The sequence below is a fragment of the Rhagoletis pomonella genome, unplaced genomic scaffold (genome assembly GCF_013731165.1).
Source record: "Rhagoletis pomonella isolate Grant_MI unplaced genomic scaffold, Rhpom_1.0 Rhpom_scaffold_00006, whole genome shotgun sequence".
Classification (NCBI taxonomy): Eukaryota; Metazoa; Arthropoda; class Insecta; order Diptera; family Tephritidae; genus Rhagoletis; species Rhagoletis pomonella.
In genome coordinates, this window is record NW_023458560.1 from 81,550,115 (window position 1) to 81,564,949 (window position 14,835).

Here is a 14,835-nt window from a genome sequence, read left to right on the forward strand (position 1 = left end):
TCGAGTTTCCCGGATTGCAGGTCGGACATTTCGGGCGATACACTTCAGGGGCACCACATCCGTAGCAGAAAACTGATCGGTCTTCCAGGCAATCGAAATATCGGTGTCCTTCGGCCTTGCAGTTCCAGCAAACTAATTTTGTTCTAGTTGGGTTCTTACTTATTTCACCAACCTCGCATTCTAACTCTTCCTGCAAGTAATCTTCGCTATCTATTTCGTTTACATAACGTCTTGGCTGCTGTCGAGGAATTGTTGGTGACGGGTTTGAAGACTTCGTAACTTCGTTTGCCAGACTTTCTCCCTTAAGGCAAAGTCTTCGCAACTCCGCTAAAGAAGTAATGTGCACGTACAACAATTGCTGTCGTACACGAGGTCGCAAGTTGTGCTGCAATATTTCTAGTAACTCGCTCTCAGGCAAAGGCGATCGCAATGTTTCAGCTATTTTAAGAACCGAGTTTCGATAATCATCAAAGCTCTCGGCTGGACCCTGTTTCCTACTTCGAATCATTTCTTTAATTTCGAAATCGCTTTTGTGCAGCTGAAAATTATTCCTCAAAGCTTGACAGAGTGATGGCCAGGTTACGCGTTCAACTGAACGTCGGTATCGCCAATACCACTCTCGCGCCTCATTTATGAACAAAATTTGTACGTGCTCGCACAACAAATTGAAGTTTCCCCCTAGTGTGTCAATTACTTGACATTCAATGCGGTATAAAAAACTATCAACCGAAAGTTTGGAAGTTCCATCAAATTTAATATCCCAATTTGATATTAGTTGCGCGACTCGTCCAGAGTTAGGTACACTAGATAGATCACTAAAACGGAGCTGATCTATTTGATGGTGGAAATTCTGATTATTGGTAAAGTTTGGTATATCCCTATGCCCGACAGGTGTCGACACATTACGCGGGTTACTAGGATGCGCGCCGTTTGCATTGGGACTAATATTGGGTGTTGGCTGAGAATGTGGAGGGTTTAAATTCATTCGGTCTACCAGGGTGGTAACTATACCGTCGAGTTTTTGTGCTAAAATTTGAGAAACGCGATTCTCCAAATTATCGAAAATTGTAGCCTGTCTCGCTGAAATAACTGCAGTGACGATATTACGTATCCTACTCTCTTCATCCTTCGAAACACTATTAGCTCCCTGCGTATTCGCAATGGGCAAACTCGCTGCACCTTGAACTTCTTGTTCTGTATTTTGTGGCAAAGAAAAATCCTCTAAATTTATATCAGCCATTGCAAGGCCTGATCGCAGGGCGCTTTGAGCCCTAATACGCGTTCCCGTATTTTGGTGAAAGTCACGGCTGGTACATTTCGCACGACATTGTGGACACGACGGGTTTTTCTTCAGCCAGTTCAATAAGCATGACCGATGGAAGCAGTGAGAACATGCCGTTAGAAGGACGTCAGCACTTTCCGTAAAATCCTCCCTACAAATAGAACACGAACTAACTGGTTGCTGATGTTCGTTACTATTTGTCTTCGGCATTTTCGCACCAAAAACACAAGAAATTCAAAACAAAAAAAAAAAACCCAAAAGGTTTTGACAAAGGGTAAAATTAAATCCAGATAAAATATAGAATGGTAAGCGAATTCCAATAAAGTTCACTTGTGTTTTATACTATGGATGGAATCAGTCAATATAAATTGCTTTTATTGATAAACAAATTAATAGATATTCATAAAATTATATAATTTACTACCAGTAATATCTAAGAAAGAAAATAAAATTTAAAAAAAATCTCGCAGCATTTAATCGACTTGTCTTCCAAAAAGCAACATCACAAATTTCAAACAAAAAGTCGAATTCGATCAAAAGATCAAAAATCAAATCCAAAATCAAGCAAATGAAAACCATCAAAAATATGGTCTGATTCTCCGGTCGTGTGGTGGTATTAATTGGTGTAGGTGGTTTAAGGTCAACTAGATGCAGGTATCAGTATAAGGCAAAAAAAAATAAAAATCTAACTATTCGGTTATGGTCTAATTTCTTTGGCCATACAGTTCCGAGAAAACTACACAAAGAAAAAAAATTAAGTAATTCCGTTACATTTAAATGAAAGATCTCGAAGTGGAATTGAGAAACAAAAGTTTTCAGATAATTTGAAAGCATATATGCCACTAGATTGCTGGTTAGCCAACTAGCATTTAGCTAAGTATCACTTAAAATTCCAAACAACCACACAGCAAACAAAATTCCTCACATGTCTGAAAACGAAAAATGAATACTTTGAATAGCTGTTGATATGCTATATAACCGCGGTCAACTCTGTAGACATTTAGCCTTCAGGAGTTGCAATTCCAACAATGCATTTGCATAAAAACATCCATACCGGAAACTACCAAAGTCAAACAAAAAGAGTAACATGGTCAAATCTTTACGCTTTTAGCTCTAAAATTTGAGTTCCAAGAAAAAAGTTACTTTATAAAAAAATCATCAAAAATAAATCAAATCAGAACGACAAAAAAAAATATTCCAAGAGGGAATAATATTATGGAGACCACAAATCGTGTTGGCTACTCAAAGTAAACCACAGGTCATCATGTGGGCCCCACGTTGGGCGCCATTTATCTGTTATGGGACGGAAGGCTGAGCTGTACATATCCAATAAAAGCATCGGCGAGAAGAGCTGGCGATGACGTCAACAGCTAAGGCGTGTGCACTGGCTGGTTCCCGGAGCTTCAGCCTGGGGGGGGTCAATACTTAACTGCTGACCAACCATCATTCTCCCCAGCCTACAACCCTAACAAAGATAATTTTTGTTTGCACACTTGGGGGCTAAATAAATACCTCAAACCAAACTTGGGCCTACTTCCAGCTACCCAAACCCCTACACCTTTGGCAGCGCCTGGTGAAACGTTTGCGGCTGCTCTGCACCCACCCTACCATGGCTTTGTTGGTGTTACAATTTAGCAATTCATTATAAAATTTTTATTATAAAATTCAACTCATTTCCTATGTAAGTCCTTAAATAAGTAGTTAAAAAGTAGCAAGTAAGATAAACTATATATTTCCAATTCAAATACTTCCTTATGTGTATCATATCAACATAACTAACAATTCAAGTTCATTAACATTACGACTAATATTTTCGTTGGTGTAATCTTAAACTAAAATCCTGACCTACCTCAACAAAAGGTATCTATGTGGTCACTGACCCACATTTACTCTAATATATTTCTATGCTCTCAAGGTTGTATATAAAAATCAAATATGTGTCAAAGAAAATTGCAAAAAAAACTGGTTTGTGAATATATATATGTATACGTATGTATATTTGTTGGAGTTCTCAGAGAACATAAGAGATAATGCACCAGGCCTCATGAAGGTAAACGTACATACTATGTGCTTATAAGAAATTTCGCAAACAATAAAAAAAATCTAAGTGCAAAAAAAAATTCTCTAATATCCGTATTTATGTACATACATATGTACGCATAGTTGTGAATGAGAAATAAACTAACTTTAGGCACTCTATACAATTTGCATACATACGTACATACATTTTTATTATATACTTCGCAAATGAAGTCTATTAAACCCTTTCTAGTATATTTATTCTTATATGCATGTACATAATATAGTGTGGGTAGATTACAAACAGAAATTAGAACTCCTTACAAGCCCACATACCTATGTGCAGATGTACATACATATAGGAATAATTAAACCTACGAATATAGAATAAAATAATATCCAAAATTCACTCACATTGATTGCAGTCCCACGAAGCGAAGAGGCTGCTTTGTTGTTGCTGCTGCTGAAATCTCGTTTTCCCCTTGTTTTATAACTTTAATTTCATTGCACATTTACATGAATATGTAGGTAGATACTTAATTACGGTAATTAAAAAAAATACAACTTCAACAAAAAAAAATCATAAAAATTTGAGCCTCAAATATCTTGACAAAAAAAACTTGTTCCATTATTTGGTCGGATACTGTAGTTGTATCGAGAGCGAAAGTAACCCAATAAATGGGAGTTAGAATATGTGCTTACTCCAAAAAATAATCAAAAGTAGTAAGAGAAGAAAAAATCTAAACATTTGGCGAATTGCAATCTCTTAAAATTTATTATTGGAAATTATGTATTTCAGGTGATGGAAAGAGAGCATGTGAGCATGCATATATATATGTAAATAGAAGAGGTGATCCTATTGTCGAGATAGGTTAGGTAACCAAGTGGATTCACCACGTGGTGCTCTTAATTCTGATCAAATTAAATGATTAACCTAGTGTTATATACACATACATAAGTGTGTACACCTTTCAAGAATACAAAAAAACGTAAGTAGAAAAAGAAAGGTAAGTTGAATTTATGCTGCTAAGAACATGTGATAAAATTTAAGTAAGAACTTTTCATCTACATATGCTAATTTTCTAAGGAGGACTTAAGGTAAATTTACTCGTAGAGTTAAGTGTCTATCAGGTAAGTAAGTGTGAAAATATTCGTATTTTAATTCGTTTAAACTATTTTCATTGTAGCTTCATACTTTTGGTTTCTTTTCTTTTGTTTTTGTACTTTATCAAGGTAAGCCACGATGGCTGGAGAATCGAATATATGTAAGTAGCTATAACGCGAAAGCCAAAAAAACTGGAATACCAAGCTATCGAGCTGGCAATCAATTGTATTTCGCTTCGGAGCAGATTACGTTTCCGTTTAAACTCTGGCTTTTATGTATTCATTAAGCCAATATCAAATGGATATACATATGGTTTTAGCTTAAACAATGGTTTCGTACATATGTATGTAAGTGTGCCTGTACAAATTAAAACGTAGATACAAACTAGGATCCTGAGTGGTTCGGCAGATGTTTGTTAGGCTACCGGGGTTATGTATCCCATTCGCCACGTCTATAGGTTGGCTGTAAGAATCCGGCGGTAAGTAAGGCTGACTCTGGATACAAAATCCAAATTCCTTTTTATCACAATTCACAATCCTAAAGAAAATCGAGCACGCTTACAATTTTGTCTCTCTTGATATTCTTTTTATTTTTGCACATAGAGCATTAAATTAAGGTTCTTACCAATTACGATGATTTAAAAAAATGTTTTCCTCAACTCGCTGCTATGGTTCCTCACATCGGCACTTTACGGGATAAAACAATTCAATTTTTTTATTATTTTTAAAATAAATTAGATCTCCGCGTGTTGTCAGCTCCAAGGTTCCAAAAGAAAAGACAGCATGATATTTGCGGAAATAGCTCCTCCGTCAAAAGAGAATATCATCGTTTTATCGATAGTTTGATATACAGGATCATATGATCACGGAGATGTCTGAAAGGAACCTTGATGCAGCGGTGTTAAATGTGCAACACAGGGTGACTATGGGTCACGGAATAAAAAAAAATACAGAAACCGGAAGTGACGGAAATATAACGACAGTAAAACCTGTAAAGAACTAAGAGGGCCATTTTCTAGCTGGAAATAAAACTATTCTGAACTGGACCCACGGTACAGTTACATTGTTGTGAATAGAGATGATTTGGATCAGATGCTAACTTGTGTGCCAGAATATTTGATTTTGATAGAAATCCATATTCGTGCTTTCCAGCTGTGCTTAAAGAAGGATGACTTCAAGACATTCCTCAAAAAATTCTATGCTGAAGTCTATGTAGACAAGTGGGTAACACTGTGCAACTATATATTGTATACTCGTATTTTGTCTTTGGCAGATCTTCTCATCCCAAACTCTATGCGAATATACAGCAACGCTTGCGTCCGGTTTGGTTTTTTTCGGCTTTATATTACGTGACTTTGTCATCGTACCTTCCAACTCTGTTCCACAACAACTTAAACAATGCAAAGGAACCACTTTATAAAATGTACTATCCATTTGATATTACACCCTATGCCATTTATGTGGCTATTGTGTTCTCGAATATTTGGGTTGGTTTCATTGTGATAACAACGATATCGGGCGAAGACAACTTACTGTCCGAAGTGATGTTACATTTGAACGGACGCTTCCTGTTGTTGCAGCAAAAGTTGCGTGACGATACTAAACGTCTGCTGGACGAGGCAAATGGTAAAAATGTTGCAGATGATCTTAGTCGCCAGATCGTAGAGGCTATCCGGGAGAACGTACGATTGTACAAATTCGCCAAAGAGTTTGAACGCGAATTTTCTTTTCGCATATTCACGAATTTATCCTTTAGTGCGATGCTGCTGTGTGCTTTGGGCTTCAAAGTGTACACGGTGAGTAGTGCATTTTAGAAAAATTAAAGTGACTTGGGAACGGAGCCTGATATTCGGTCTATCGAATTTAGAATCCGATGAGCAGTTTTGGTTTCATGTTTTGGATCTGTGCTAAGGTGATGGAAATGTTGTTGATCGGTCAGTTAGGCTCAACACTGATCACCACAGTAAGCTAAGAGTTGAACTGCTAACTCTATGGAATTGATATTTGTCTTGTCCGTCAGACCAATCAAATAAGTTCTGCCTTTTACGAATCCAGCTGGTAATTGATTATACATCAGTCTAAGGATTCGAATGCAAATGTACGTTTGATGAAATTACTGGTGCTGGCGATTGGTACCAGTCAGAAGCCATTTACTTTGTCTGGACTCAATTATTTTAGCGTTTCTTTGACGGCTGTATTGAAGGTAAGAAATTGTATATATGTAAGTATCTAAGAAGCTAAAGGTTTGTGCATTCTCTTTATCGTCCCATTAAAGATATTGCAAGGAGCTGGTTCATATTTTACATTCCTGACTTCATTGCGTTAAGTAAACTGGAAATAATGGAACTTTCTATGAGAAAGAAATAGAATATGTGTATGTAAATAATGCATAGTATGTATTAGATAAATACATACATATGAATGTATACGTACATAAACTTATGAACATTTATATACATATACCCTGCATGAAACGGGGCTAGTTTATAGCTAACTATTAACTACCCTGCAGTTAACTAGTTATTACTTTCCATTACTTATTTCCTTCGGCCGTAACTAACTACTTTTGAAGGCCGATGGCCGCATTAGTGCATTAGATGTCAACTAACTTTTAGCTAAATACTTTTGGACATAAAAGATCAATAAAAAATATTTTATTTTTTTTATTTTATTTATTTACTTTACTTAGCATTACATATTTCCTTATTTGTTTACATGTTCTTTTGTAGGTGGTCCCTTATTTGAATTCCATCAGACATAATATCAAAATGATAATATAAAATTTCGATCTTTATTCTATTTGTCCTGAATTCGAGAAAGCATCTGCGAAGTGCACAAAAATGGGTACTCAAAGTAATTTTTGTATGGGGATATTTAGACAGAAGAGTGTTTAAAGAAAACAAACTGCCGATAACGTCTGCATGACACCTGCACGACTTTAGAACTAACTTAAAATTAGTTTTGCCATAGCTACTTAAAAGTTAAGTATTTATCGAAATCCCGCAAAAAAAATAGCTACAAGTTGGTTATCTTTTTTCAATTGATAATTTTTTTTATTCAGGGTGTATATATGTACATATGTACATACATCTGTATATGTGTGTATCTATGTATGTATGTATGCACCCTGCAATAAATGGGACTAAGCCGGGATGACTCCGGGAGCAATCGCAAAGGAGCATGCGACTTATACCACTTTTGATCTCTTTATATGGAATGAACTGTTCGCTTTTGTTCGAGCATGTCCTATGAAGAGACTAATTGTTCACCTTTATATAAAATAAAAATTTGCGCCAGCTGAGATTCGAACTGTGGTGCTCAGTTTTGTTAGGCGAATACTCTCTCTGTGTGCCAACGCCGCACATGACATTTTATTGACTAAGTGCATACATATCATTAAATCGGTAATAACTAGTACCCGTTAGAGATGAGTTGGAGACTAATTGATCTCCAATTATACCCATAAGGGATGAGTCGAGACTAATTGACCTCCATTAGTACCCGTATGAGACTATTTCCGACTAATTAATGCCCAATTGTACCCGATTGAGAGTAATCTCGGAATACTCTCTTTAGAGATTATTCGCATAAATTTTTGCAGGGCATATACAACGTGGCGACGAATAACTGTTATCCAGTTTTTTGTTTTTTTGGAAAAATAAAAAGGTTCTCTATAGATTTTGCGAAGAAAGTATTTTATTGTTAATTAACTTAAAATTTATTAATTAGTTTTTAAATTTTAACCTTTATTTGGGTTCACCAGTCTTCGTCGGTTAATTTATACCACATCTTCCGTTATCATTAGCTAATTTCATCTATTTTATAGAGTATCTTCATTTGGTCTAACATAATCCATTCGACCAACCTTATTCAATTTTTTTTTTGTCTTTTTTATACTGAGTTTAAGAAAAAATATACCTGAAAAAGACTTATGTGCCGCATTTACTTATAACAGCTATTCATCGCCACGCGGTGATGTGAATTTTGTTTGAATGTCAATAAAATATTTACTGCTATTCTTCCACTTGTATGAATGAATATAAATACATATGTATGTAAGTATATATGGGACATTTATATTCAGTTTCCAGGAAAAGATGCAGAGTAATGATGTAATATGTATACATAATTACGCTGACCATCCGTACTTTTTTTCAAAGGATAATCCTTTTTATCATGATACTGCGCTTTGACTTTAGTTTTTCTAATAATCAACTTTGTCCTTTATTTCAAAACTTGATTTTTGAAAGTACTTTTCTCCATGATACAAAAAAGAAGGTAGTTTCAATAAACAACTTATTGATTAAAAAGCAGATTTTTGACAATTGCTCAATTGTGAAAAATTCGAAGCGGCATTACCCAATTGTAAGGTTTGTGGGGTGGGACATTTTATATCCTAAATTTGGGATTATAAAGAAAATAGTTGTATTAATATATACCTTTTAAAAATAATCAATATCTTATCTTGAAAACGTTTAAATTTTACATTAAATTCGATAACAACATGCCAAATCATTATTTTAATATTAATACAATTTTAGTGAACATATTTTCAAATTATGTTAGTGTCCACATGTCATCTCATTATTTCACAATGTAGTTTTCTATATCGGATACGTGATTCTGATGTAATTCTGAAATTACACATTTACACAAATTACTGAAATTACACATTTCGATGTGTTATTTAATACATTTTGTCTTTGTTCATTTAACAGCAATGTAATGTACTTTGGTACCCATGGACGGTAAAATTTTTCTAGCAACACATATTGTTTTCACATGAAATTTTGACACACCCAAAATTGAAGGATAAAATAAATAGATAAAAACATGATACAAAAAAGAAGGTAGTTCCATTTAATGACATTCGTTGTTGTTGCTAACCATTTGACTTTTAATAAAATTATGACATTTCATAAAATTCATGCTACCTGATCACCAGAGATAATATTTTTTTTTTTTGTAAAAGTAAACAAAAATGTATGAAAATGAGTGAAGTTTAGTGAAGTTATTGAACATATATGAAAGGAGGGCTGCATGACCATCCGACACCTCTCGAATTCAAGTACAGATTTCGATCATACCTTCTAGGTAATTTTTTAACCACTTAAAGAAATTATTGTTGTTGTCATAAAGATTCTAAAATGTATGCATGAACTTTATTAGGGCGAAACGAAACTATTTTGAGCACGGAAACAAATGTTGAGTCTTCAAGTGAAGTAATGTTAAAATTTGAAGAGGAGTTGCTCAGTGAAAATGTTTTCAAACCACTTAACGATATTGAAATATCCGCAGAAGAAGAACTCGAGGTAAACTACTTACCCTTTCGTTTTTATTTGATTTCTAATTTTTTTAAGTAGCTCGCAGAAGAGCATGAAGCAGAAGATTTCATCAGTCCACTCAAAGATGTGGAATATGATGGACTTGAAAATTTTGCCGGCTACATAATTTCGAAAATGGGGTTGACAAAACTAGGCTTCAGGACGCATGAAGAAAGTGATCAAAATTATACGTATGTTAACTGTTTATCGGAGGGCGGTCTGTACAAGCCTAGTTCAAGTTTTTTGCATACATTGGAAATTTTGAATTCAAAATTTGTTGAAATTAATGGTGATTCGCTGACCACATTGGTAAAAATATGGGAGAGAAAATACTCCGATGTATTGTTTTAATATTATCAAAGTGGCAAGGCCGTTGATAATACTGACAATTTATGAAACTTCAAAAAATTTTATTATCCGTCAAAAGTTGTTTATTGAAACTACCTTCTTTTTTGTATCATGGATAAAAACAAATTTTCAATAAAACTGATTTGTGTAGTCCAGGGGCGTCTTTAGTAAATGTTTTGGAGGCTGTTTTAATATATCCTATGTTATTATATATCTCTTAGCTTTTCTACATTCTGAGAAGTTGAGAGAATGAAGTCGAATATTCTTTTTTGGTCAACTACGATGTTTGATTTCATTTTTTGCAATCATTAGTTCATTTCGCTTGAGGAGTCACAATGTCGATTTTTTTGAAATTTCGGACAAAAGTTTTCCAAGAATGGTTATAGGCTAAAACAAAACCGATATCTAAAGGGAGTATGGAACCTCCCTTCAAATCGAATTTTTCATAGTGTATATCTCTGGAAGTATTTGTGGTAGAGTCCTGGAACTTTGTATGGATATATGTATATGAAGTCAATCTCAAGCTCATGGAAAAATATGGGTTTATTGGAAAATGCGGCGTGCCACCGTAGAACTAGGAATAGAGGTAAATGAAATCAATCCCAAACCTATGACAAATGGGGGTATATGAAAACAATCTCGTAGCAGTTGAAAAGAGCTAGCGGTATAAGCCAAATAAACTAAAATTCTGGTGACGCATAGATACCTCTGGAAGCATTTACCTAGAATACTGAGATAAGGTATTTTTCCAACGAAAATATGTACAGAAAAACGGGAGCCACACCTTCTGGAAAGTAACATGATCACAGGGTGTATCCCGAAAACCATTTTAGCTAAACCTTCAGGGATTACATTCTTGCCAAGACCCACAGGCATAAGACGAAATTGCGTCGCAAGTTTTATGATCGGCTTGGGTAAGGTTTAACCACTTAACCCCCCTTTGTTTTCGTCGCTACTGAATTCTATAAACTGTCAGCTTTCACATAATTTAAAATGTACATGTGTATTTAAAAATGTCATGAAAATTGTGTTGCTAGCTTCATGTTGCAAAAATGTTTCAACGAAATGTTGTGAAATTTAACACTTATTTCTTGTTTATTTCTTATTATGCTATGCTTAAGAACAAAATATTTTTAAATCCACAAAACATTAATAAGAAAATTTGAAGGATTTTAGATATTGGGTATGGTAGCACGAAATGTCACAATCTGCTTAATTGTCAGGTTGTTAATATGGCGACGAAAAAGTGACAATGGAACTACCTTGTTTTTTGTATCATGCTTTTCTCGATACCATGATACAATAATTTTTAGAAGGTAGTTTCACTTCAAACTTTTTGACATAAACCGTGTCTGTGACAAACACGCAATGTGGCCACTGCTACGATATAGAACTTGGGGATTATCGCTTGTTATTTTAGATATTTTTTAACAGAACATGTAAAGATTTATATGTTTCATAACTGATCACTTAATTTTTAATACATACATTTTTGCCACGGCTAATCACATGAATAAATATCATAAAAGTGAAAATATAACAGCAATATTTCTTGTTTATAATGGATTAGATCCATCGCACACCACGGACTTTATCGGCCGCCAATTTAAATGTGCTCGCTAGTCTTTCCATTGCACCACAACTTATTGGTCAGAGCGATTAAGCTGGTGTAATGTGCGCACCTCCATACATCTTCATGTACATATTTCAAGCGAGCCCTATCATTTAAATAGGCGGCCGTTAAAGTCTGTGGTGTGCGGTGGCTCTTATAGCTGTGTCCTTACATCTATTCCGTGTGTTACAATATCCACGAAAGCAGCAATTAATTTTTTATGAAGAAAATTATTACAAAATATTCGAAAATTTCTCTACTTATATGTTTGGCTTTTCTTTGTTTTATTTTTTCCAACGTCAAAAGCTGGATTTTTTTTTTTGAAAAAGTTGGTACAACAAAAAATACGAAACACGTTTTCTGTCAGATAGCTAACATGGCGTATAAGAAGAAGAAGTGAAACTACCTTCTAAAAATTATTGTATCATGCTCGATACGATGCCCAGCATTAATGATTTTCATATATTACAGCATATCATATTGAAATTTTGAAAAAAATATGAGAGAATGCAAACAAATTGGAGAGCTCATCTTTGTCATTTACCTTGCCGAGGCGTGTGAATTCACCATTCTTATTTTATGTAGGGAAAAAACATAAAATGAAGAAAGTGCGAAGCTAATTTTGGTCTAATTTTCCATATAAACGATCCACGAATTTTTCCGTACACAGCGGAGAGGACTTTTGCCAACTAAAGGATTCTTAGTCCGATTGGCAATCGTTTAAGATATGCTTCAAAGTACGGGGCCGTACTTAGAACAAGCGGCAGCGGCAGAAGATGCTCGATGCTCTTTGCCTTCTCGTTCCTGCAACTAAGGTAGAAGTAATTAGAGAGGAAGCCTTTCCACTCTTCGTTCATTCCCTTCATTATTTTAGTTGATGGAGAGACGATCAAGGGAAACTCAGAGACAGACATCCGTTTGCCCACAGGGATCGTGGCCCATCTGTGGCTGTGTCGTTCAATAAAAACAGATTGTTGCACAGTAGGTATTAATTCTAAGCCTTGTTTTTAAGAGTAAAAGGTGATGGAGTATTCTATTAGAGGAGAGCAAGCAGCCTTCGTTATACATATATCTTAATTTAGCTTGGAAGCCCACAGTAGTCTGATAGATGCAGGCTAATGCTCAGAAGTAGTTATATCGAATGGGTGTTGCTGCCGCCTTTACTATTTAGCTAAGAGCCATCACTGAAAATTTTCATGGAGCTACATTATAGCTACATATTTACACTGTACAATTCGCTGCAAAGTGGAGTAATTGTTGAAACCTTATAATCAAAGTAGGCAGGTAACCATTTCAGCTAGATTGAAGTTTGCCTCAAAGAGGAGCGAGAGAACTTCAGGAGCTTTACTGAGTGTGGAGGGACGGGGAAAAAGGCAGAAATTCGCTATTTTCCGCAATTTACTCGTAATTTTTAAGGGTGTACAGGTCTAACGGACCTCGGATTTGGATTCAGCGGGTCGAATTACATGTATGTATGTATGTCGGTAGGTCTGGTTAAAAGTACAAACCACTTTTTTGTGTGTCGGTGATTTATGTTGAATATTGGCAGGCTATGTCTCGAGAATTGTAAAACTTGGTTTGTGGCATTAAGGCTGTTGTGGAATTGAAATTTGTATATCATCAGTATTGCACTACTTTGGTGCCACTGGATTTCCCTAGATGATATGTAGTAGATAATAAGGAATACATATATATATATATATATATAAATATATATATGGTTATATTTTGGAAACTGGCAATAGTAGATAAAAGTGATACTGTATGAGCGGTACTTAAATTGTGGAATATAATGAAAATTATAAATGAATGTTACAAAAAACGAAGAAAGATATAAGAAAGTTTTGTGAAAATGTAAAGCACATAAGATTTACAATAGGCCATCACATAGGTTGAGTGTAAGTAAATGAATAGTTATAGGACACACGGAGTTAGCCAAATAGGCCAAGCTGACCGAACATTGGTCGGGAATCAAAAAAGTTGAGCAAAAGTCAATAAATAAATCTAAGGGGGACATTCATATTCACACTCAAAAAAATCAATATATTCGCGAAACTAGGGGCCAAAAAAAGTAAAACTACGTTTTAGTTTTTGTCTCTGACTTCAGGGTTTTTATTAGAGGGCTTTGAAGTTTTAAAGATATGATTATGTAATTCAAAGTTTTTTTTTTTTAACTTAGTGCAATGTAGAATAACAATATGGGGTTCATTTAAAAGAAGAAATTCTGTAGAATTAAAAAAGTTAAAATTTTTTAGTGCACTGAATTTTTTAAAATAATTTTTGAATGTAATTATATTTTCGAAATTTAGAAGTCCTAAAAGCTAAAAATGCAGTTTCACTATATCTGGCCCATAGTTTCGTGAGTTAATTGATTGTTTCGTGTGTGAGTAACAGGAACGTGCCTTCTCTTTTGTACGAATATGTTTTTTGATTGGATGAATTATAACTGTTGTCGCTTATTTTTATCCCCGTTCTTTGACTACTTTTTCAAAAAATATAGGTTATTGTTCAACAAAAGCGGTATGAGTTAAAGTTTCGAACTTTGTGCAATTAAAAAAATCAACAAACTTAAAGGTTACCAAATGTTGCGAATTGCGAGTTTTGTGTTAAGAAGACATCGATTTGTTAGTGCATATTCTGGCATATTTTGCCTTACATGCATATATAGGCATATTTTGTCAAAAAAGCATAACTATTTGCCTTTTTATTAAACGCCGTTTGCAAGAGCATTTGAGCATTCCATGCACTACCGCCAAAAAAACATAAGCGACGTTTTTTTTGTTTTTAATTTTCTTTTCAAGCAGAATTGATCTAGATGCTCTACGCGCATTTCTGCAGCAAAAAGAAAATTTTTGAAAAATATGTCGCTTGTGTTCTTTTGCCGGTTAGGGCTCGATATGGTATAATCAGCTAAGGCGCTGAAGGTATTTTACCCAAAGTTACTGCACGTTACTTTTTTGGCACGCAATGCACCGAGTGGCCTAAGATGCAACAGCCCGCTTCAGTGATGTTGACGATTTACGGCACTATTCTTGTCACAGTTTTTATTATGGAAAAATATATGAAAAAGTTTAAATTTGTCACTAAGCAATTTCTTGCCACCAATACAGAATTGGGCTACTAATATCGAATGGGAAAAATTATTT

The 14,835-nt window shown here is 34.9% G+C and overlaps 1 pseudogene; it reads left to right on the forward strand.

Moving 5' to 3' along the window:
- Window positions 1–2,497: 2,497 nt before the first annotated feature.
- On the forward strand, window positions 2,498–6,731 carry LOC118742169 (annotated as a pseudogene).
- Window positions 6,732–14,835: the final 8,104 nt, after the last annotated feature.